Genomic DNA, 25,705 nt, shown 5'->3' with positions numbered 1-25,705 from the left:
CTGTCCGAGGCAGAGATATCTGACCTCATTCTCTCTCATCGCCCCACCTCCTGTCCCCTTGATCCAGTCCCCTCTCCTCTCCTTCAAACCATCTCTCCCTCCTTCGTAACTTTTCTTCTCCATGTCCTTAACTCCTCTCTGACTTCCGGCACCTTCCCATCTGCCTTCAAACAGGCCAGAGTTACCCCTCTACTCAAAAAACCCTCCCTTAACCCAGCCGTCCTCCATAACTACAGACCAGTATCACCACTATCCTTTTCAAAAACAATTGAACGCACTGTGTCTAACCAACTGTCAAACTTTCTCTCTCAGAACAACCTGCTTGACCCCAACCAATCGTGCTTCAAGACTGGCCACTCCACAGAAACTGCCCTCCTGTCAGTCACCACTGCCCTCCAGTCTGCCAGAGCGGCCTCAAGGTCATCCGTCATCATTCTGCTGGACCTTTCTTCAGCATTTGATACGGTTAACCATCAGATCCTGCCTGGTTATTTAACATTACATTTACATCTAGTCATTTAGCAGACACTCTTATGCCAAAGGACACAACGTCATTTTGCACCAACAACCTTCTGATTAATAGCCCGACTCCCTAACCGCTCAGCCATCTGACCCCAACATTAATATGAGTTCCCCTAGCCTGCCTTTGGTCCCCCAGTGGCTAGACATTTTGATATGTGTGAACCAAGCCCTGGGTATTCTTATCCACCTTTGAGAAATGAAAGCTCAAACGCTGGGTTTTGAAAATGTTTGTCTTATGTCGTCATAAGAGGGAAGGGTACCTCCCCTTTCTCTGCTTTGCCCGCCCAGAAAATCTGGCCCGCCCATGAGAAACTGAGCTATGACTGTGCGAGTGTGATATCGTTTTTTCCTCGAGAGACATCATGGCTTGCAAACGAACGAAGCATAACAGTTGCTCAGTGTTTGGATGTACAAATGAAAACCAAAGTATTTTTTTGGTTCCTTCATACAAGCCTCTGAAGAACCAGTGTCTTAATTGTATTTTCTCACGAAATGCGCCGACACAACTTCCCAAAGTTTTGTATGTCTGTGCCAAACATTTCAGCATTTCAAGATGACTGTTTCCTCAACTTGGGCCAATACAAAGCTGGCCTTGCTGACCGTCTGAAATTCAAGTCTGGATTAGTACCAACTCTCCTTGGTCCAGCTACAAACCTCGGACAAGTAAGTTAATTAACGCTATATCATTTTGTTGCTTTACTGTATAGCCTGTGGTTACCTAGCTTGTTACTCTTAGAATGTGGCTGTAACATTAGCTCTGCAGTTAACAGCCCAGTTACTGTTGCTATTGTAAAGGTAGATAGCATAAAGTATGTGTGTGAATACACACACTGTAACGCAAGTGTTGTACCCTTTGTTATTTGGATAACCGTTCTGCTGTTGGTGTTATGGCACGCGCAATATCCGCCTTTCCCCTTATTGACTATGAGTGTGCACCTTTGGAAACCTGGGTGATCAGATGAGACTAAAAATGCTTATCTTCTATCTTCTTCAGAATCAGAATCAGAATGGGATTTATTCGCCATGAAAGTTTGCACAGACAAGGAATTTGCTTTGGCAGGAAGGTGCATACAATAAACATATACCTAAAATTTAAATATGTGGACTATCTATACTAAGGGTACATAAACTAGCAGTACTAAGTGGGATTAGAATAGAATTAAATATACAATAAAATAAAATATAAGTGCACCTGGAATATATACAAAGTAATACATTGAGTACTAATTTGACCTTGTTGTCTCTACACAGGCCAGCACACCCCCACCCTCCACCTTGCCCCGCCTCTGTCTGTAGCTTTAAATGCTAATGAGGAGGGGCCTCATTAGCATTTAAAGCTACAGACACAGAAATGGCACGTCCTGAGGAAAGGTCATTGTGGGATTGCTTGTAGTGGCTGTAATTCTGCACCAAGGCTGAATTTCGGGAAAGAGACTTCAGATACAGTATTAGGGGACCACTAATGCCTATATAAAAGCATCCAAAAACAGGGACCTTTAGAGAAAGAGAAAATAACCTTGATAAAGGGCCAGTTAAGTATCAGTTCATTGTAAATCCTCAATGATCTACAAATATATTTGTGTATGCTCAAAGCTTTTACACAAAGTGTAGCATGTGTCCTAATTATTATATCGAAAATCATTTTTGAACAAATCCAGTTGTACATCCCTGCCAACAACCTAGTGCCAGCAGGTTAGAGCTGTAATCGGGCCTTAAAAGTTAAGCCTCGATAAGGCCCGAGCCCGACAGAATTCGGCCCGAGCCCGACAAGTACATTTTGATTGACAGCTTTTTAAAAGCCCAAACTCGTTTACAGCCCGACATTATTCAAATATGCGCACGTACACAGCTTTTGCTTTTTGTCAAGAATTAGTCATTTATAAATGACTAACGTAGGCTATAGGCCTGGCCTTGGAAGTTGGAACAAATAAATAAAATAAGTCCTCTGTAACATCTCAGCACTCTAAATAGGCCTAGGCATACACTTTGCCTATAAATAGGCCCACTATCGAGCTAAATCAGGGCCAAATGTTTTGTGAATTCGAATTAGTTAATTCTCACGAAAAAATTGGACCAGCTGCTGAAACGATCGCTGTAGATCGCAGGAAATCGCGATCGCAGGAAATCGCGGCGCTTCGCAGCCAGTGTGGCCGGCCCCATTTGATAACATGGGCGCCGAAAGAAAAAAGACGGCCCTTCCAGGCGCTTTGCAGCAGATCGCAGCCATTGTGTCCCAGGTGTAGGCTGTCACTCATAATTCCCGCCTCTAAGTTGAAGCCACGCCCCCTACGCAAAATCGGGGCCAAAAGTCTGAAAAAAAGAATGAAACTCAAAAAAAAGAATGAAACTCAAAAAAAGATTTGAAGCAGTAAAAAAAAGCTTTTGAATCTGAAAACATGAAATGTGTAACTGTGAAAATATAAAAGTGAAAAATGAAAATTAATTATTTATTCAAAATAATTCCAGAATTTAATTGAAATTTTATTCAACCTGAAAAAATTGGTAGGCTCCACAAATTTTTTGTTTGAATACATGGTTTTATTTTTCAAGTTTTAGACCAAAACTTCTATAAATCTATAGTTTTTCAACTATAGATTTTTTTTTCGAATTAATAAAACATTTGGCCCTGATTTAGCTCCATAGCCTACGGGCCTATAAAAATGAGTCTTTCTGAACAAATAGACCAATTATTTGTTTGTAAACATTTGGGATGCGCGCGCAGCATGTTGGCAGAAAACTGGGGAAAGATAGCCTTTATTAATGGCTAGAGAATTATACAAATAGTTAGATATAAAAAGACCAAAAAGGTCGAGGAGGACAGCCTTTAAGAGAGAAAGCATTTCCCCATTGATCTGTCACATCAGAATTTTGATTTGGGTCACGAAAGTCTTGAAATTTGAGTGAGAATGTCGCTCGGTAGACCGCATAGTCTTAGGCGGCAGCCATGTCTTCACGTCATGTCACAAAGTTCATAATTTTACAGTTTTACAGTCAATTCTATACCAAAAAAGTCGAGCAGGGCAGCTTTAAAGAGATATGGGAATTCTGCTTTTAGCCAGCTGGTCCGATTATTTTTGTGATTTGTGTAAAATTGGCAATCTGAGTGCGAGACTGTGTCCCCGTTACACTGTTTTGACGTTAGCCTCAGTCAGACTCGGGTCGCTGACTGGCAGTGTGCACAATGTTGTATAGAGCTCCGGGAGTTGACGTTACACAATCCCAGCATGCACCGGTCATCGCCATTTTGGCAGGAAAGTGGAGAGCCAAGTGGAGCACCAGAGTGTACATACATATATACTTACATACATTGATAGAGAGTTGTAAATATCTGGATACAGAAGGTCAGGGAAGTCTTCCGTTTCACTCGTAAAGGTCGTAAAAATAACTCCGGGAGCATTATATGGATCACTAATGTTTAATCGATCAAGTTTTGCTTTATAGCTGCCTTTTGAATTAAAGTGCGCAGTGAACTCGGACAGGATGAAATCCGTGCTGGCGCCGTTCATTTTAGCCACTACTTTCTTGCCAAAATGGCGACGTAAACAGTAAAGTCACGTGACGTCCGGAGCTCTATTTCACTAGGGTGACCACACGTCCTCTTTTACCCAGACATGTCCTCTTTTTGAGACCTAAAAAATGCGTCCGGCAGGGATTCAAAAATTGTCTGGGATTTTGCCTCGTCATATATTTGTGTTTCTCTGGGTCTTTCACAAACTATTACGCCCTTACAGGTTTTGGAAAGGGTATCTCCCTTACGTTCCACCTTCTTGCGCGAGCTCTGACTGTAGAGCGAACTGTTTTGATCAGATAGTACGGCACATCATAAAGAGTAGACGCTGCATCGACCGCTACTGCCTACTGGCACTGACGAGCCGTGGGGCCGCCATCTTGGAACGGGCAACTGCTCCACTCAGTGTAATATGTTTGGCTGGGGCAATGAGCTGTCAGCGCATTTAATTAATCATACCAAACTGAATACCAAACAGATTTTCACGCGGTTTGCTTTGCTGCAAAGGTCATACGTATGTATGTAGCCGTTTGCGATTGTCCGCCGATTTGAGCAGGAATATGCTGCACAGTGCTGGCATCTTTTTTATTCTGATGCTACGCAACTAGAAATTTGCCCTGTCGAGGATGGCGGCCGCATTTCTCTCGCCCAGCAGCCAATGCGGCACTACTATTTATTATGTCTATGGTACGGCATGCAATACAAGCCACCGACATGCGCAGTTGAGAAACATTTTTTTTAACGTTAGCCAACTCTGATATTTCTAGTCCGCTCATAGAACCTAGCCTGGCTCTGCCCTCCTACGTACTTCCGCTCAATTTTCATTGTGCTTCTGTACTGCGTCTGGGCTTGAGGTACGTAAGTCAGATGTCTCAGGTAAACTTTTTACCGGTCCAATCAGCGAACAGAGGGAGTGGCTGAGAACGATGACGTTGATGTTGTGCGCTAGTTTGAGTTGTAGTTACGTAATGGCGGCGGAGAAAGATGCGAGCGAAGCCTTAAAGGTCCGTTGTGGCAACGCTGCCGAATATCCAGAAGTTAAAGCCGGAGCAAGAGCAATCTTTTGATTTTCCAGCTAGCTCCGTTAGTGGTGAAGGAGTTGGCTAAGGCGAACACTAGCGATTGGTTCTGCCAGATCCAGAGTGGCTCTGGGCAGATCCAATAGTTTTAAACTTCAACAGAGTACCCGCCTTCAAGGAAGTTAATGCTTGTCAATGGATCGAGCCCAGACTCTATGTACAAATGCAATGTACGAGAGTCTGGTTAGGACCAGGGGTCCGTGTACTTTGCGGCCAACGGATTTTCGTTTTGAAATTAGAAAACCGAAAACCAAAATCCTCCATAGACTCACTACCATTTAGAAGTAGGAAAACAAAAACGTAAAACGACCCATTTTCCGTTTTGATAATAGAAAAACGAAAACGAAAAAACGACCCGTTATCTGATTTTATTTGATGTGCTTAAACATGGAAATCGGGAATTAAAATAGTGTGGAAATCTTTCTCAAATTTGCGTAGATATTTGTGTTGTGACCTGGACGTTGCTCCCACGAGCTTGACAGTCACATATTCATGTCAGCAGAGGGCGCACAGCAGAGCATATGAACGATAAAATTGCTCGCAGAGCAATCGAGCCTCAATGCAACATTTGATCACATCGGACTCACTGGAGCATGGTTCCAGAGTCTCATCAGCCACGTCACAAAATAAAGAAGGTTCTACACCAAATTTGAATATTTTTGTAAGAAAGTCAGCAACCAGATATATTTTCTAAATTATTTTAAAGTGAGTCTCTTTGACTTTTGGGGGAAATGGGCCATTTAATGGATTTAAAATATGGACAATGCAACCATATTCGGAACCTGTAGGCCTACACACAATCCTCTGTTATCAAAAAAATATTTAGATTTCAAATCATCACTAATATATGTATTATTACATTTACTGTCAAATAAAGTACAATCATTAATAAAAAAAATTGGTAAAGTTGGTGAGGGTCTTATTCTTGCATGTAACAATATGCTTTGAACTAATAATGGTATAGGTATTGCTTTACAGATGTTGTTGTATTCTCTATAAGTATAGTTTAAATTATATTTGTCAAAGAAAGCTTCATATTCCAAAAGGTTACCATTATCATCTATAATATCATTCACAAACACAATGCCCTTTTCATGAAAAGGGCGACTTTAACAAAGGTAATCTCAGCCACGAACTCCCTAAATACAGACAATTCATCAATTGCCCAACCAGAGAAGAGAACACTCTGGATCACTGCTACACTACAGTCAGTAGAGCCTACCACGGCGTCCCTCGTGCAGCACTGGGTCACTCTGACCATACCATGGTCCATCTGATTCCTGCATACAGGCAGAAATTAAAGCTCTGTAAACCTGTTGTGAGGACATCAAAACAGTGGACCAGTGAGGCTATGGAGGATCTGCGGGCGTGCTTGGACTGTACTGACTGGGATATGTTCACGACTGCTACCAATAGTCTGGATGAACTCACAGAGTCTGTGACATCATACATCAGCTTCTGTGAGGACTGCTGTATTCCAACACGCACCAGGGTGAAATTCAACAACGACAAGCCCTGGTTCTCAGCAGAGCTCAGAAGGTTGAGGTCAGAGAAGGAGGAAGCATTTAGGAGTGGGGATAGAGACAGATTCAAGTAGTCGAAGAACAGGTTTAGCAAGGTGGTGAGAGAGGTTAAACGACTGTACTGCGGTTAAAGAATCGGGCTAGTAATCAGAAGGTCGCTGGTTCGATTCCCCGCCGTGCCAAAAAAAAATGACGTTGTGTCCTTGTGTCCTTGGGCAAGGCACTTCACCCTACTTGCCTTGGGGGGAATGTCCCTGTACTTACTGTAAGTTGCTCTGGATAAGAGCGTCTGCTAAATGAAAAAAAAAAAAAAAAAGAGAGACTGAAGCATCAGTTCTCTGCTAACGACTCTGCTTCTGTCTGGAGAGGGCTCAGGCAGATTACCAACTACAAGCCCAGATCCCCCCACTCCACTAACGACTCCCGCCAGGCCAACGACCTGAATGAGTTCTACTGTAGATTTGAAAGACAATTGAACAGTCCTGAACTACCCCTTCCCATCCATGAGGCCTCCTCCCTCACCCCTACTACAGTGACGATTCTCTCCATTCAGGAGGGTGAAGTTAACAGACATTTCAAGAGGCAGAACCCCCGCAAAGCAGCTGGGCCAGACTCTGTCTCTCCTGCCACCCTCAAGCACTGCGCTGACCAGCTGTCTCCGGTGTTCACCTACATCTTCAACACCTCCCTGGAGACATGCCATGTGCCAGCCTGTCTCAAGTCCTCCACCATCATCCCTGTGCCCAAAAAGCCAAGGCCAACAGGACTCAATGACTACAGACCCATCGCCCTGACCTCTGTGGTAATGAAGTCTTTTGAGCGCCTTGTGCTGGCACACCTCAAATCCATCACAGACCCTTTCCTGGACCCACTGCAGTTTGCCTACAGAGCCAACAGATCTGTGGATGACGCCGTTAACATGGCCCTCCACTTCACCCTACAGCACCTGGACTCCCCAACATCCTATGCCAGGATCCTGTTTGTGGACTTCAGCTCTGCCTTCAACACCATCATCCCCGCCCTGCTTCAGGACAAGCTCTCCCAGCTGAACGTGCCTGACTCCACCTGCAGGTGGATCACAGACTTCCTGTATGACAGGAAGCAGTGCGTTAAGCTGGGAACACAAGTCTCTGACTCCCGGTCCATCAGCACCGGATCTCCTCAGGGCTGTGTCCTTTCCCCTCTGCTCTTCTCCCTGTACACCAACAGCTGCACCTCCAGTCATCCGTCTGTCAAACTTCTGAAGTCACGGAAAGTTTTGAGCAGACGTGAGAATGTGCGAACCGTCCGCAAAGTCTTGTCTGGCTCTGTAACGTGGCGAATTCTAACTGAAAAGTGCCGAAACTCACCAAACATTACAAAATAAAGTTTCCAATACTACGTTTATGATGTTGACTATTCAAAAAACATAAAAATAAAAGTTTGATCATTAATGTGGATGATCACATCAAAATGCCAAAACCCAAAACGGGAAATGCTATATAGCCTTCTGTTTAATCCGCCACCACTTAATAACTTCTGTCAAACGAACGACAAAATCACTCAGGAAATGCATGTCACGCTAACCCTATAGCTGCCATGCTGTTACAATGCGCCACCACTCGTTTGTTCATTTAAAGTTTTACATCGGACCATTTCTTCTTAATTTATGCCATGGTCCGGTTCTCTGAACACACATCATTTATGGCCCTATAATAATAATAATGATTTTATTTGTAATGCACTCTACATTTAGCTAAATATCAAAGTGCTACAGGTTAAAAACAAGAAAGGGCGCAAATACTGACAGTTTTCCACTCCGCCGACTTTCTTTTGTTGCTAATATCTGATGACAGGCCAACAAACAGGACACATTTTCTCGCCTCCACCTCTGTTGTCAGAACCTCGATCTCACAGTCACCGTATTTCTTAGAATAAACGCTGCAGCGTTTATGAAATAACGTTTGTTTTTGGTGCAGCGTTTATTCATGGGCGGCGTTTATTCGAAGAAATACGGTAATTCAGACAAAGAAATTACCTCAGGAGCGCATTTATAGTCCATCTGCATATTCATTTATGGGAGGAGGCAGGCGGGGTCAGTGGCTCATTCACGTGCGGTCAATCTCACGTTGATTGTGATTTATAAAGGAAAGGTGCGCAGGACCTGGTGTACGACCGGTTTTATACATGTGAATATTTCTGTGCATAGGTACTTTTCGAGTTTTGGCCATACGCCATCTTCTGGTATGAAAGCTGCGCAATCCTTTATACATGAGGCCCCTGGTGTAGCCAGAATAACTTAGAGCTCAATGCTCTTAAGACAGTGGAGATGGTTGTGGACTTCAGGAAGAATACAGCCCCACTCACCCCCATCACCCTGTGCGACTCCCCAGTCAACACTAAGAGTTCCGCTTTCTGGGCACCATCCTCTCCCAGGACCTCAAGTGGGAACTGAACATCAGCTCCCTCACCAAAAAAAGCACAACAGAGGATGTACTTCCTACGGCAGCTGAAGAAATTCAACCTGCCAAAGACAATGATGGTGCACTTCTACACAGCCATCATTGAGTCCATCCTCACCTCTTCCATCACCATCTGGTACGCTGCTGCCACTGCCAAGGACAAGAGCAGACAGCAGCGTATCATCCGCACTGCTGAGAAGGTGATCGGCTGCAATCTGCCTACCCTCAAGGACCTGCACACCTCGAGGACCCTGAGGCGTGCAGGGAAGATTGTGGCCAACCCCTCCCACCCTGGTCCCTCCCTGTTCCAGCTACTCCCCTCTGGCAGAAGGCTGTGTTCCATCAGGACCAAAACCTCATGCCATAAGAACAGTTTCTTTCCATCTGCTTCTGGCCTCTCCAACAAGGCCAAGGACTCCCATTGACATTCATTCACTTATTTAACTATTATAAGTCCATCAAATGGCAATTCAGTATGCATAAGCCACCTTATCTCAGTATCCGATTGCACTATGTTGACCACTCACGCTGCTCATTCTATTCAGATTTTTATATATATTTTATTTTATATTTAAATTGTTGTATTCTTAGATTGTTTAGTTCTTAGAAATAGTTAAACTTTTGTACTTTTACTTAATTTAACCCTTGTGTTATCTTCGGGTCGTTCTGACCCATCAGCCGTGTGACCCACCGTCGTATTGCGACAACTTTACCGCATACAAAAACAAAGTGAAGCATTTTCTTTTAACCGTTGGGCTGTCTCAGACCCCCCACATTGCGAAGGTTAAAAGAAAATTATTTTTATTTGTTTTTTTATTGGGTAAAATTGGGTAAACACAACGATGGTTCGTTATGAACCTTTGGGTCATGTGACCCGAAGGCAGCACGAGGGTTAAGATCCGTATATGTTTAGTGTTTTGCACCTCCCTGCCACAGTAAATTCCATGTTTGTATAACATACATGGTGAATAAACCGAATTCTGATTCTGATAACAATCATATTTAAACAATGATTTCCTATTGATTACAATTACCCTATTGTTCCATAAGGCTCAAATTTTTTAAGCTAGACATTTTTTGGCTCGAATTTGATAGACTCTACATTTTTTAAGGGGTGATTGACTGGGTTTTTTGGGTATTTCACACTGTTCCTTAAGGTCTCCGAATAGGGCATGTAACATTGGTTGGGCTGAAAATGGCCCGGGTGCTCTTCTATGCCCCCTTATACATCCAGTGAAATTTTCCTGGGAAAAAACGCTAGGTTTTCTCCTTTTATGGTATGCTCATGAATATATAGATGAGCTGCGTGCTGATTGGTTGGTTTTCAACGAGTGAAGCTGTGGAGCAAAAACGCAACACGGCCAACACTCACTGAAACATCAAAGGTGGAGACTTGAAATAAAAACGTACAAATAAATCTATTGCAGGGCTCTCAAGTGTCACGCATTGAGAGTGACAGTCACTCATTTCGGTCTTCTGTCACGCACTCCCGCCACACATTGTATTTCTCACGCGGAAAAACTATTTATAATATATTTAATATGCCACAGCGTCCAACCGAAATTTCTCTGGCCGCGCCTCTCTCACTATGGAACCGGCAGGAATCAAGCGCGTCTCCCCTGGAGTTCTTAGTCGAGCCTGCCACTTATCACCCAATCCAAAAAAAGAAAAGGTCTACACAATAGCTAATCAGAAAATAGCACTATTGTATCTGGGTAAGATTTAACGAAACAACCAATGGAAAAAAAGCATATCCTGGAATTGTTCACGTGATTCTGCTACAACGTCTTCCGAAAGTTTCTTGCACCTAAAGAGGAAACCACTGGAGCTCGAGCATCACTTTGAGCACAGAGTAAGTCATGATCTCCTGTTTTAATGTTACAACTAATTCACAACTTGTTTGACACAAACAATGACAACTTAGAAAATGTTTCCCAGATAATTAGCATCAGTTTTTCATGTGTCTGTAACTTAATCAACAGTTTTACAGCCTGTTCACTGACAACACCTGCTCAGAACAAGTAGTCTAGGCCAGTGTTTCCCAACCGGGGTGCCGTCTGATGAGAGTAGGGGTGCCGTGTAAAAGTCCTTCAACCAGTAGCGGACTGGCCATCCACTGGCCGGGAGAATTCCCGGTGGGCCGAGACACGTCTGGGCCGGAGGACCGCTTGCCTTATAATTTTTTTAACTACTAATAAAATGTCGGCAGAAGATTGAGCGACACTAGAGATGCTCAGATCAGGTTTTTTGGTGCCGATCACCGATCACTGAAATCAGTATCTGCCGATCCGATAATACCGATCATCTTAACTGCAACATAAACAGGCTATATATGTTTCAAGTCAGTCAGTTTCAAGTCAATTTGTCTGCATTTAGGAGGAGATAACAGACAGAATAAAGATAAAAGGTGCACAGGAAGTAAGCAATAAAAAAAAATAAAAAAAACATGTATATCTATCTGTATAGTGTCTCACTCACTCTCACATCACTCACTTCACGCACGCACTCACTCGGAGAGGGGGCATACTAGAGTATTCAAACCTTTCTTCTGATTAAGCAGCATCACTGGAAGATTTGCCTTGATAAATATAAGCATATCAGCATTTTTAGGAGTCAACCTGTTCCTCTTCTCATCTAAAATATGTCCTGCTGTGCTGAAAAGTCGCTCGCTATCTACACTTGTACAAGGTGCAGAGAGGAAGACTCGTGCTGCTTGTGCGAGAGCAGGAAAGAGGTCTTTATTGGCCTTCCAAAAAGTAGTGGCTGTCCGTGACTGTTTTTGTTCGAATGCGGGTCTCACAGAGTAACGTCGCACATGTGCGATTCTGAAAATTCCAACCGACTATTTTCCGATAGGCAAAAACTATGACAAACGCTATAGTATGGCTTCAAAATGTACAATTAGAGGCTAACAAGTAACACTAGCAGGGAGTAGCATTGCTACGAGTATTATGCTAGGTTGCTAGGTAACGGAAGCTAACTAAAGCTAGCTAGCTTCCGTTTTGGAAAACAAACTCTGGTGGAAGCGTCGGAAATATTTAGAACTCACGCATCTAAAGGTTAAAGAATAATTTCTTACCATTGGCGGCCTGAAATACCTATCTAACGTTTTATTGAAACGTCTCTGATAGTAGTTCTGCAGAATTTATGTCATCTGATCGGCCATGATCCATGATCTGGAGAAACATGCATCTTGAATTATAGACTTATATGACAACACGGTTATTTATTTGAATGAAACAGTCAGGAACATGAAATAACGTTAGCCCCTTTGCCAATAAACTAGGCTAAATCATCACACATTCTCTCTATGCTCTTGCGTTAGCAAGCTAAACTAGTTTACATACCTACAGTCTAGGTGTTTTCGCTATCTAGCTGTTCTTGCATTCCTTGCAAATCAGCGTTAATAAAAAGCAGATGAGCTAGAGCAGTGTTTTTCAAACTTTTTTTTCGGCGACCCACATTTTTAAAATGACAAACCATTGCGACCCAAATTATATGAAAAGGGGTGTTTGCAAATATAGGCTACAATTTCCCTATCGTTATTATTTATTTGTTCATGTTTAAACAGAATAATTCGTTCTAATTGTCATCAGTAATAATATATGCCACTACAGCTGCCCTGCTAATGCATGCACAGTCTGTGTTTGATGTGATGCTAGTTCGGAAAGAAAGATAGGTACATCCACACTTAATGCGATCGCGCGCGCGAGCAAATATTTTGGGCCTTTATTTGAGCGCAAAATCAAATCAATTTGTATAGCCCTTTTTAAATGCAAGCATGTCACAGAGGGCTTTAAAATAAAGCTTTATGTAAAATAAACATAAGGTTTTACCAATGAAAAAACGGCTGTCTCGTGAAGGTGACGTATTTTTGTCTCAATTTTTCAGCCCCACCCTTATGTTTCTTAGCCTGGTTTTCCATCGTTATTCTTCTCCCGGTGCTCCCGATGGCCAGTCCGCTACTGCCGGGCTGTGCCGCGGTGGTGGATTTTCAAGTCATATCATTTTAAATTCTCGTGCTGTCAGGGGGTGCTGCAGCACCCTCAGCACCCCTAGTTCCCGCGGCCATGCATATGTATGTATTTATTTAACCTTTTCATGTTCCTGTTAAATTTGCCTGAAAACGCCTAAACAGCATACCCAAAGTAAATTGGAAGCTGTTCTTGAACCATTTGGAGTACATGCATGTAAATGATCTCTTTTGAAAGCTGACACTCTGAAGTTATGTCCCCTGTTGTCAGGACCCCTGTCAGTCCTTCTAGTGTTGAGTAATAGAAGCTTGAACACAAGGAAAGTGAAAATTTCTATTTCCGCCTAGATTTTGTTTTGAAAACAGAGGCCTGAAGAGGCCTAGAGGTGGTAGGTATTATCTGGAAGACTAAATTGGACCACAGGTTGAAGCCTTACCCAATTCAAATCAAAAGTCAAACATAATACCACAATATATTCATATTTGACACATGTTTTTATAAGAATACATCCAGGAATTTTCTAAAAGGGTCTTTTGGAGACTCCAAAATGACCCTTTGTAACCAAGGTCAAGGTCAAATAAAAAGGTATTATTTTTCATAATTGTTATCTCTGGCCCATCTCTGGTACTTAGAAATATCATATATAATAGCTAAATCCCTAATTAGTAATACTGAAACACAAAAACTGAAGCATGAACACATTGGAGTGCTTTATCTGATTCCAAGGATTGGCGCACAAAGAACACTGATTCTGTCAACCATATTGCGCAATCGACTGTTATTTTGAAGGCTCCACAGACGCATACAAATGAGGTATTGGCATTTTCAGCTAGCTGTCAGCTACAAGGCTAACGAGCTAATTTCAGAGCCAGTCGAAGCCAGTTCGAGAAATTTGTTTAGAACGAGTGTGGGGGGGGGGGGGGCGGGGGGGGGGCAGGACGCACAGACCTAGTTGGCTTTAGAGGGCTGTCAACGGGGCATGGAAGCTCCTATTGGGTCGAACAAGGTGTCAATCAAAAGGGGAGGGTTCAACGGACATTTTGAGACCTTCATTTTGTAAATACTCCGTTGATAAACCGGACAAAATAACACTTTTATGTGAACAAGTTGTTTCTTCCGTCGGCTAACTTGCATAATGAAACAAAGGATAATGGCTATTCATGAACGTAAAACATTGTATTTGGACGAATTACTTTACATGGTTAGATACTTTGAACCCTTGGGACTTACGCAGATCAAGTTTTGATGGCATGATTTGCACACCTGGACCTATTTGAACAACTTAGGGTGAGTACAACTTTTTTCTTTGGCATTGTTGAAGGAATGTTCACCGGAAAAAGACGTTGACTTTGCTTGCTATTGTGACTTGATCTTGAATTGGTTTATTTCAATGGAAGCACAAGAATCGTAGCTTTCCAACGATGTATAACATGTGTAGCGTCTAAAAAATATATTTGTTAGAATTTAGTGCGTCGTAACTGAGGAAGGGGGAGGCAGCATTTTTGTCTCGCGGGCGAAACAGGAGCGTAAACAGGTTAAACAAGTTTGAAGCTCATAATTCATACCCGATGTTTCTGGTTGGACTTGGACCTCTGTTGACGTGTCTGGCTCTGGCACATGCTTTCATTAAGTACCTTTCTGAAGCCAGGCTAACATAACGACTTACAAACTCCGAAACTCGACACACTTTTTTCAGTTTCTAGGTTTTCAGCAGTGAAAAATCTGTTACGCACTTACGCAGGCATCAGACAGCTTTTTCGAACTAGCGTCCGTGGAGAAGCGAACTTCTGATAGGGTGGGCCGACTGCTTGCCTTTACGTGATTCGTCAATATCTGAGGTAAGTCACGTAGTGATAGGGTCATTACCAATCTATCTGACGCTGACACTTTCTCTGTCAGTGGTAGAGTACCGGGCCGGCTACATGCGAGAAGTAGCGGTACGCAGGCAAAAGTGTGTGTACGCTTAAGAGTAAAATGTAGAAGTGCCGGTACTGCGTACCAGTGAGTACCGGCCCACTTCGAGCACTGCCTATGACAAAATAATTATGAAAACATATTTGCCAACCCAATTTTCATCCCCCGGACCCAGACTTTGAAAAACACTGAGCTAAAGTCTAGCTAACATTGACTAGATGGGCATGAAGTTTGTTTATACCGTAGCGTAGAAGATCCCTGTGCAGTTCGACCCTCGACACATTTGCGCAAACCATTTCACCAAAGACGGTTTTGAAAACCTGGGACAATGTAAAGCAGGATTTGCTATGAAGCTGTTGCTGAAAAGAGGTGCGTTCCGACCTTATGTTCATCACAACCGCAAGCTGTAGTATGATTTTGTTGGTAACAGTTATTAGCAATGCTAACGTATCCTGTATCTAGCACATGCCTTTTTCCAGTTATTTTAAATAGATAATTATGGAAGCAAATCAGTGACATAATGTTTTGATTTTTATAAGGCATTGAATAGTTAATATTGAAATTTAAACAAGACCGAATTCTCATATGAATATATTTCAATGTAAAATAAAATTCAGGTTGCTCAAATTCGAGTCATGTGATGTAAATGTGATCTTAAAAAATGTGATCTTAAAAAATGTGGTCTTAAAAAATTTGATCTTAACAAATTCAAGGCAAAAAAGATTTCGACCTGAAAAAATTTGAGCCTAAAAAAATTGAAACTCTCAAATTCGACCCGGAAAATTTCGAGTTTCAACAATTCAGATTGTAACATCCGGGATACCAAGGATAGGTAGAGCAATGGAGCAATAGAGAAGAGAAAACGCATGATGACCACCAGGGAAAACAACCATGCTTCGGTGAGTCCGATGTGATCAAATCTTGCATTAAGGCTCGATTGCTCCACCTATCCTTGGTATCCCGGATGTTATAATCTGAATGTTTTCAGGTCAAAATTTTTCGTCTCTAATTTTTTTCGCTTGAATTTTTTAAGATCATTTTTTTTTAAATCTAATTTATTTGACTCGAATTTGAGCAACTTGCATTTTATTTTACATTGAAATATATTCATATGAGAATTCGGTCTAGTTTAAATTTCAATAGTAAGTATTCAATACCTTTTAAAATTCAAAACATTATGTCACTGATTTACTTCCATAGATAATCTAGACAGGCGTTAGCAATAGGCTAGACTGCTATTCGTTTTCTGGAAGCTTCCCTTCTAATGCCGACTACAGCTAGTCTAGCTAGACTCATTTGCTAAGTAAGGTATGTTGATGCTTTTAGAAACGTATTTAGCATTCTCAGGGTTCCCACGCTTGCCTTGAAAAATAATTCCATGCTACCTCCTGATTTCCCAGGTACCATATTTTAAGTGATGATCTATAGGCCCCTGAAGCTTTCCGCCCCCATCCGCGCCCCCCTCCCCTAAAACACCCCCCTAGGACACCTGACTACTTACTTGATTTAAAAAATGTGCCAGTCAAGTCTACATTGTAAATTGTAGATTATGTCTTATTGGGTGTGCTCAAGCCTTCGGCGAGAGCACAACCTTTGTTCTCTCACATATATCTTATTATTCTTTTTGCCCCCCTAAGGATCAGTCAATATTTGGACTACATAGACATTGTCGGTGTCAAAAGCTTCGTCTTGGTAGAGATTGAGTTGCTTGTATTTTTATTTATTTTTATTCTATTTATTGCACGGTTTAGGCTGAACAAAAGTTTTTGTGGCAAAAAGTGCCTTGTGTCAACAAAGGGTACTCAGTGCCAACGTCACAACGTCAGCACACGTTAGCAACGGCGCATGGATACAACGTGCATAGATGTGCTGTTGCACAGCGAGTATCGTATCGTGCCGTGGTGTACTAGCAGCATCATACATGTACATTTAAGCAAATCAAGACTTGCATGTACAGTAAGTAATGTCACATTAAATAATGTATTTAAACTCAAGCTTGTGTGGTGCGTCGCTGGCTTCAGTGCCACAGCCTAAACTTTATGTCAAAAGAAACATTCTCATTTCCGGCGCTTTCAAACAATCCCCTCACTCAGTGAAGTTTGGCTAGCCACCGCAACTAGCTTGCTCGTAGAAACTTCTTTTGAATTAGCTATTTCTCCCTAAATAGATGTAAAGCTTATTTACGTTTTTGGAGGCATATTTTCAGTTAGCAGATGGTATTGTTTGAATCGCGATTCCATCTGAAATACTGCCGGTGACAACGTTGTTATAGTAGCTTGTTTCAAAGGGGGTTAATGACAATGAATTATGCAATATGAGTAGGCTAAATGCTTGAAAAATTTCACTAGAAGAGAAAAACTTAAGGGGACGGACACACCTGCAACCAACGCAAGCAAGCACACCCTACAATTTCCCCAGAAATTGTACCCTCTCTAGTTGATAATATCAATGCATGAAATAATGCAACAAGCTGTAGATGAACAACAATTTATTGAACTGGAACTTTGAGACTCATGAGCACTTGGATTGATATATGTGATGATATATGTTCTCTCTTACACTCCTCTCCTATCTCATCCAGTCCTCTTCTCTCCACACCTCCCCTCTCGTGTCCGCTCCTGTCTTCTCTTCTTACTCTTCTCAACTCCTCTCCACTCTTCTCCCTTTTCCTCTGTCATCCTCTACTCTCTTATTCTCCTCTCTTCTTATCTTTCATCTTCTCCCCTCTTCTCTTCCCCTTCCCTTTTTCCTTCTGTGCCCTCCTGGCTCCTCCCCCTCTCCACTCCTCTTTCTCTACAGTCTGAAGATCTGAAACAATGTTATTTTGAGTTAAAATTGGTCATCTCCATAATCTAAAATGGTGTTATATTTGTCTTTAGGAGGGTGACCAATAAATATTACAATATTTCATACATCCATAAAGGCTATTGCACATACCTCATTGCTTTAACTTATCTTGAAGCTCTTTCAGGGCTTTGTCTAGAGCTGCCACCTCTTCCATTTATCAGAAACCCCTTTCCGATAGGCATTTGATTTTGACAGCAGTGTAAAATCGTGCTTCTTCTCTGCCATGACTGCCATTTCATGTGCTTCTTTCTCCATTGTTTCAGCGCTTGTCATTACTTTTTGCCGCTTTGTTTTCACTTTCTGGATTTCCTGGCAGAGCTCCTCTCAACTTCTTCTGGTCTTCCAGATACATCTCATATCTTGTCCTTGCTCCTCTGCAGTGTTGCTTGAGGTCTTTTGGAAGAGCTTCATCTGTGTGCCCAGCCATTGCTCGTGGACCAAGCGCATTGCTATTAGCGTCTTCTCCTGTAGGTTTTCAACAAGCATATTCTTGTTAACAGAGTACCCCCTTTCTACTGCAGGTTGTCCATGAGACAGCGTGAAGAGACATTTCATGATGTTCCACAGTTCTGCATACTCTTCTTTGCCACTGAGATATCTTCCGAAGAATTCATCAAGTCTGCAGCTGTAAACAAATTCTTGGAACTCTGCTTTGTGGTTTGTTTTGACATCGAGTGAGAATGCTTTATACTGAGAAAGGACTTTGTCACACTCTGTGGCAGGGCACCATCCAGCATTGAGGAGAACCTGAAGGAGTTTCTCAAACATTGCTGTTGCACTTTCGGTTTCTGTCACAACCATCACAGGGTCAAGGGACCTCATATCCCGCACAGCTGGATACATGAGAGGACTTCACTCCATCATTTTCTTGCAGGTCATTGCGAGTAAGGAGACACATTATTTTTTGAACTCCACGATTTTCACTGGATTTTCCTGGAACTTCTCAGATGCAGAGCCTGCTTGGTTGAAAATCCTATGTCCAGGTGTTTGAGTGGGACATGGGTTTGCTTCTCTTGGGGGTCCAGTTTAGTGAGCTGGAGAGGTGTCTTGATCTTTGCCCTTTCTGCTCTTTAAAATGAGGATACAAGCCAAAACATATAAGGTAAGCCGATTTTGTTGCGTAAATGTAAATTGTAAATTGTTTGACAATTTCGCTGTCTCGGAACATCTGAGCAAATGTGTTTGAAATGTCAGAGTTGGAGTTGAACGAGAAGTGTTCCCTTACCATCTTCATGACCCAGCGAATATCTGCTTCAAATACAGCTTGGCTTGTTTTCCCCTGAGCTCCAGAGACTTTTTCCGTAGGCTGTTCACTGCTGGTACTGGGCACCTGGCTGTCACTTTCGTTATCCTGGCTTGTTGGGCCGCTTCTTCCCTCTCCTGTTGTTGCAGTCAAGAAATTTGTCATTCTTCTTTCATTATTTAGCTGTCCAGCTACCTTGGTGTGGGTTTGTCCTTTTGAATGGCTCTTGAGGGAAGTGACCCCCATATTGCTGATGTCAAATGACAGTCCTTGTATTGGGAGTCATCTTTCCAATAGGACTTAAATCTGCAGCGTGTCATTGTCACTCACTCCTGTAATGCATCCCACATTTGAGATTATGAGTCTTACGTAGAAGGGGTAGTATGCCTACTCTTACTCTGTAAAAGCTTTTGTAAATCAAAGTAATGAACCTAAAAGGGAAAACATAAGGCCGGTTCCCCTGTGGTTCCTCAGTACAGCAACCTCACTAGTAAGCTTAGCTTAACAGTATTAATGTATAGAATCAGTCTGGTCATGATCAATGATTTTTTTTAAATGTCTCACAAATGTTCCTATTTAGTAGTATCATTTTTTTAAAGAAAAAAACGAAAAATCACAAAATAGCTAAAAGTAGATGTAAGAATGAATGTTACAAAATTTATCAAGATTAGACTCGTCATGTCAACTAGTATAGACGTAATGTCACAGCCTAATGTGAAAATGTATTGGTAGTTAGCTAGCATTGCAAGCTAGCCAACACTAGCTATTTAGTTAGCAAGCTGAATGTTAGCTGAATGCTAGCTAGCAAGTTGCAGCTAGCTAGTTAGCAAGATTGCACTGGTTGCTAACTAACGTTGATAAACCCAGGTTTACCACACAGTTAAAACACAGCTATTGTTTCAATGTAGGTGTCAAGGCTCCCGTGTTGGCTGGGAAATGCATGTATTTGACCCTTCTATTGAGATCGCGAGTAACGTTTCTCGGTTATTATTCCTGACATCCACCAATCCGAAACTATACTTTTAAAGTCCATATCACCAGGTTGCCTGCATCAAATTCCAATCTACCAGATAGGATGCCAAGAGCATGCTCTACAACATGGGATCAGTGGCGACTGGTCATTAGGGGTAGGTGGGGCAGTGCCCCACCTGTTATCAACAGAAAGAACTGCAACAAAATTATGTTATTTTTTATTTCTCAATTTTTTTTCGTTTACTTCGAATCATTTATTATCTATGAATATAGCATCTTCCTAAATTGTTTCGTTTCATTTGTTTGTGTTAGAATTTTATTTCCTGTTCATTGGTCCCTGCCTTGCTGCTTCAGACTGCGTTCTGCCGATTCGAGTTAGCAGAGGCTAATCGTGAAGGTGGGGCTCTGGTGGGGCTAGCCCCTCTCTCACAATGCAATGTACATTGGACGAGGAAAAGTATTAATACGCATGCTCAGAATGTAATGTAATGTAGATCACACAAATTTGATGCCAAGTGGGGCTGAGAGCCGGTAGCCCCACCACAGCGTCATCTTGTATTTCATACCTGATTGGCTGTCTGGCGCCAACATTAGTCGGCAAGAAGAAGAGCGAGTAGTCCTTTTTTGCTATCTTCTGTTGAAATACTACACTACCCAAAATCCTAAGCAAAACAACACTGATATCTCTGATTGGTCGAACTCGCGGTTACCATGGCGACGTTTACCACCCCCGTGACCGGTTTAAGCGATCTGAAGGTTAAAATGTTAGTTTGAGCAGGAAAAGAAATGAAACGCACATACAGTTAGGTCCATAAATATTTGGACATTAACACAATTTTCATAATTTTGGCTCTGTATACCACCACAATGGATTTGAAATGAAACAATCAAGATGTGCTTTAAGTGCAGACTTTCAGCTTTAATTTCAGGGTATTTACATCCAAATCAGATGAACGGTGTAGGAATTACAATACATTTTATATGTGGCCCCCCCCTTTTTAAGGGACCAAAAGTAATTGGACAATTGGCTGCTCAGCTGTTCCATGGCCAGGTGTATGTTATTCCCTCATGGGAGTTCGTTATTTCATTGACAAGGAGCAGATAAAAGGTCTAGAGTTCATTTCAAGTATGGTATTTGTGTTTGGAATCTGTTGCTGTCAACTCTCAATATGAAGTCCAAAGAGCTGTCACCATCAGTGAAGCAAGCCATCGTTAGGCTGAAAAATCAAAACAAACCTATCAGAGAGATAGCAAAAACATTAGGTGTGGCTCAATCAACTGTTTGGTACATTCTTAAAAAGAAAGAACGCACTGGTGAGCTCAGCAACACCAAAAGACCCGGAAGACCACGGAAAACAACTGTGGTGGATGACAGAAGAATTCTTTCCCTGGTGAAGAAAAACCCCTTCACAACAGTTGGCCAGATCAAGAACACTCTCCAGGAGGTAGGCGTATCTGTGTCAAAGTCAAAAATTAACAGAAGACTTCACCAGAGTAAATACAGAGGGTTCACCACAAGATGTAAACCATTGGTGAGTCTCAAAAACAGGAAGACCAGATTAGAGTTTGCCAAAAAACATCTAAAAGAGCCTGTACAGTTCTGGAACAACATCCTATGGACAGATGAGACCAAGATCAACTTGTACCAGAATGATGGGAAGAGAAGAGTATGGAGAAGGGAAGGAACTGCTCATGATCCAAAGCATACCACCTCATCAGTGAAGCATGGTGGAGGTAGTGTTATGGCGTGGGCATGTATGGCTGCCAATGGAACTGGTTCCCTTGTATTTATCGATGATGTGACTGCTGACAAAAGCAGTAGGATGAATTCTGAAGTGTTTCTGGCAATATTATCTGCTCAGATTCAGCCAAATGCTTCAGAACTCATAGGACGGCGCTTCACAGTGCAGATGGACAATGACCCGAAGCATACTGCGAAAGCAACCAAAGAGTTTTTTAAGGCAAAGAAGTGGAATGTTCTGCAATGGCCAAGTCAATCACCTGACCTAAATCCAATTGAGCATGCATTGCACTTGCTAAAGACAAAACTGAAGGGAAAATGCGCCAAGAACAAGCAGGAACTGAAGACAGTTGCAGTAGAGGCCTGGCAGAGCATCACCAGGGACGAAACCCAGCGTCTGGTGATGTCTATGGGTTCCAGACTTCAGGGTGTCATTGACTGCAAAGGATTTGCAACCAAGTATTAAAAGTGACAATTAGATTTATGATTATGTTAGTTTGTCCAATTATTTTTGGTCCCTTAAAAAGGGGGGGGGGGGCACATATAAAATGTGTTGTAATTCCTACACCGTTCACCTGATTTGGATGTAAATACCCTGAAATTAAAGCTGAAAGTCTGCACTTCAAGCACATCTTGATTGTTTCATTTCAAATCCATTGTGGTGGTATACAGAGCCAAAATGATGAAAATTGTGTCAATGTCCAAATATTTATGGACCTAACTGTATGCCAGTGGTGCTGAACATATCGGACAACAAAAGAAAAGCTTATTCAGTCTACCAAAAGTGACCTCTTTCTTTGGTCCAGTATCTGTAGAGCTAGCTCTAACCCTGCGCCCGGTGACCTGCATGTCCACCGTGCTGAAACGCGGAGCCCATCGTTGCTATTTATGATACCAGTAGTCTAAGTTCGGTTCAGTGTCAGTCAGACACTTTCTTCTTTGCTTTTGTTAAATAATTCAAGTTGAGGGGATGTTTGAGTCAGCCCAGACAGCTGAAAATATACTGCGCTAATCAATTAGCTAAGCAGTGAAGTTACCGAAAGGGCGAGGCTTATTCCAACATAAAACGCTGTATCGTTTTAATCAAGTAAGGTTGGATTATTTCTATGTTTAGTTGCCTGTTCATGAAGATGAAAGTGCACATAATTAAATAATAAACCATTGATGCAAACCAACAGGAATCCTTGCGCTTTCTGCTCTATTATGTTTTATGTGGGTAGGGCCCCATATAGTTATTGAAACAAGCTCCCAGATGCTTAACCCTGTGAAGCCTGACATCAACTAATAGACAGAAAATTCAGTTTTTTGTTATTTTAGTGTTTTAGTGTTTATTTTAGTGTTTATTGAACCTTTAGTCAAAACCGCTTTGTTGGGGCTGTCAGTGGTGTTGAGCTCATTGCTGTTCGGGTATGGCCCTGTAGGCAAATTGGTTCTGAGCTTGGTTGCATTCCTAATTTAGGTTTGCAAATGTGACAGTGGTAATTTTACATGTGTGTGTGTGAGAGAAGGAGAGCAATTACACAAGAAGGTCTCTCAAGTAGGCCTGTGTAGGCTACTACAACACCTGGTAGAAGCAAGCAGCTCTGTCGTTAAAAGTGTTTTGTGGAGCCACGCTGTTTGTTGATGTGTTAAATAAACACATCAGTAGCAAGAGGGAGTTTTGTAGCTTTAATGGTATGTATCCTATATTTCGAAATGGTTTGTGCCCCACCAATTTTTTACATATAAAAACGCCACTGCATGGGATCATCCATTTCTAACTACAGTAAAAGCTGTTCACATGTAAAGGGTTTTTATAAACTCATCTTAATTCTGTGCTCAAAAGTTTCATTTTATTACTATTTTACACATCATCCAATACAATTTTCCAGGACAACTGTTTCAATTTCCATGTAAGTGTTCACTTTTGCTCAGTTTCCATGACTTTTCCAAACCTGGAAAATGAAAAAATTAATTCCATGTTTTCCATGGTTTCCAGGTACCGTGGGAACCCTGATTCTACCTATGCTCCGGCTAGGGGAGCGTATTCGAAAAGCTCAGTTTTCAGTGTCCGAATACGCCGTATTAGTGTGGACGGGAGGTGCAAACGCAGACATATGTATGCGTTTCTAAATTTACCCGGGCTAGTGTGGACGGGGCCTTAATAAACAGTTGTAGTTTGCAAATAAATCTATAGAGTACAACCATACAACAGAACTCAGATATAGTCCAGTCATTTTAAGCCAAAATGGGGGTCAACCTAGGACAAATTGCAACAGAAGCAAACTCAACTGATTTTGTATCCTCAATATGTCCTGAGTAAGGAAAAAAAAAAACAGAAGAATCCCATTAGGGGAAAGTAAAAAAAAAAGCCTATTCATACGCCTATTCATTCTTTTTCTCATGTGAATAGGGTAACATTTTTAACCTTTAGATATCACCATAAAAATTACTAAATTAATTACTTGCATTAAGACGAACAAAAAATGTATTAGGCCTACAAGTTTTTAGAAATTGTTTGTTAACATGGGCATCGGAGTGTTCTTGTTTCTCGTAACATAGCAACCATGGTAAACATTTCTAGCTTTCAGTTTCAAGATAGAGAAACTAATCGCCTGTGTGGCTGCATATCCAGTCCTGTACGATACTCTGTATTTGTACAGAGACATTAATAAAAAGAATGAGGCCTGGCGCAGGGTTGCCGACGTTGTCGGTGCTCCTGGTGGGTTTTTTGTACTTTCAAATTCAGTCTCGTCACATTACGTAACTTCGTTCTGTGGTACAGTAACTAGCTAGCCCGGCTAGGATTCCCTACAGTCGTCGTTCGACAGATTAGACTTTGAGTAATATAATAAAACGTGTTTACACGTCAACGTGTATGTCTATTAAACATTTTTGTATAGGCTACAAGTTGTATTTTGATCGATATTGCGACTACGTAAACCCAAATCTGCACACTTTTCCATGACGTTATACGAACTACAACAGTGGCTTTAGAGAACTACAACTCTGCATTAATCTGTCTGACATCCTTCTCCAACCAGGAGTCCGCAAATTTACATTTCCCCATTTCGGAGTCTGTTTCGCTGCGACATGTAGAGGGCGACACATCACCTAACAGTGCACAAGTGCAAATATAAGACACTCAAAAAAATATATGCTTTGTATACAACCATTCAAGGTAACATTTGTTATTTACATAAATGTTACAGCTAATCTAGAAGAACCACAGTGTATGCCAATCATGCTAACTCTTGTAAACTTGTTTTACTTGTCTTTAATGACAGACACATTACAGGTTATGCTCCGGAAGATGGAGACATTGGAGGAGAACCAGCGAGAGGCTCTCCTATTCAGGCGACTACAGGGCAGACACACTGCCAGTGCCAGTGATGGACCTACAGGTGGCCCAAACACAGGCTGAACTCCAAGACGCCTTAAGCGAGGAGCGCCTTAAGGTGCTGGAGTTGCGAAAGAGAGTGGTAAGTGTTTGGAGATGCCATGAACTATGGCTTACACGCAGCGTTCAACGTTCACATTGGTGCTGACAATAAGTTCATGACTTCTAATTCCAGACGCTGTAAAGAAGTGGAAGACGGGACTGGGAGAGAAAGCTGTGGAGCTCCTCATAGAGGAGACACTCAAACACAACCCGGCAGCCCGTTCAAAACAAGCCAGGTGAATGAATCATGATTGCAGCTTCCATATCCAACCTTTCACATGGCTATGTGACACAAATCTAGAATCACATGTTTTTTTGATGATGTATATTATTTTAGATGTGATTTTTTTATGACTTGTATAGCGCCTTTTTACACGTGCAATTATGTTGATAGAACACTAACTTATTTTGTGCTTCATTGTCAGGGCCAACAGACAGGACCTGTAGCGGGGACTGGCAGAAGATTTTAATTCACTGTTTGGCACTTTGTTTGAAATAAAATGACAATGTTACATGGAAA

General features: G+C 41.9%; 1 protein-coding gene and 1 long non-coding RNA gene across 4 annotated transcripts in view; one reads left to right on the top strand and one right to left on the bottom strand.

Annotated features, from left to right (window-relative positions):
* The window catches only part of focad (focadhesin), a 149,479-nt gene that overhangs the window by 36,705 nt on the left and 87,069 nt on the right, over nt 1-25,705 (bottom strand). The window lies entirely within an intron of this gene.
* On the top strand, nt 79-25,705 carry LOC134009899 (uncharacterized). 2 transcript variants are annotated; one of them, XR_009928280.1, is made up of 4 exons: nt 79-1,185; nt 25,031-25,225; nt 25,319-25,421; nt 25,611-25,705. It is a non-coding gene; the product is annotated as an uncharacterized LOC134009899 (long non-coding RNA). The 2 variants fall into 2 exon arrangements; XR_009928281.1 differs by lacking the exon at nt 79-1,185 and having other exon boundaries at nt 24,435-25,225.

This window comes from Osmerus eperlanus, chromosome 23, assembly GCF_963692335.1.
Source record: "Osmerus eperlanus chromosome 23, fOsmEpe2.1, whole genome shotgun sequence".
Taxonomy (NCBI): Eukaryota; Metazoa; Chordata; class Actinopteri; order Osmeriformes; family Osmeridae; genus Osmerus; species Osmerus eperlanus.
This window is presented reverse-complemented; position numbering and strand designations above follow the sequence as displayed.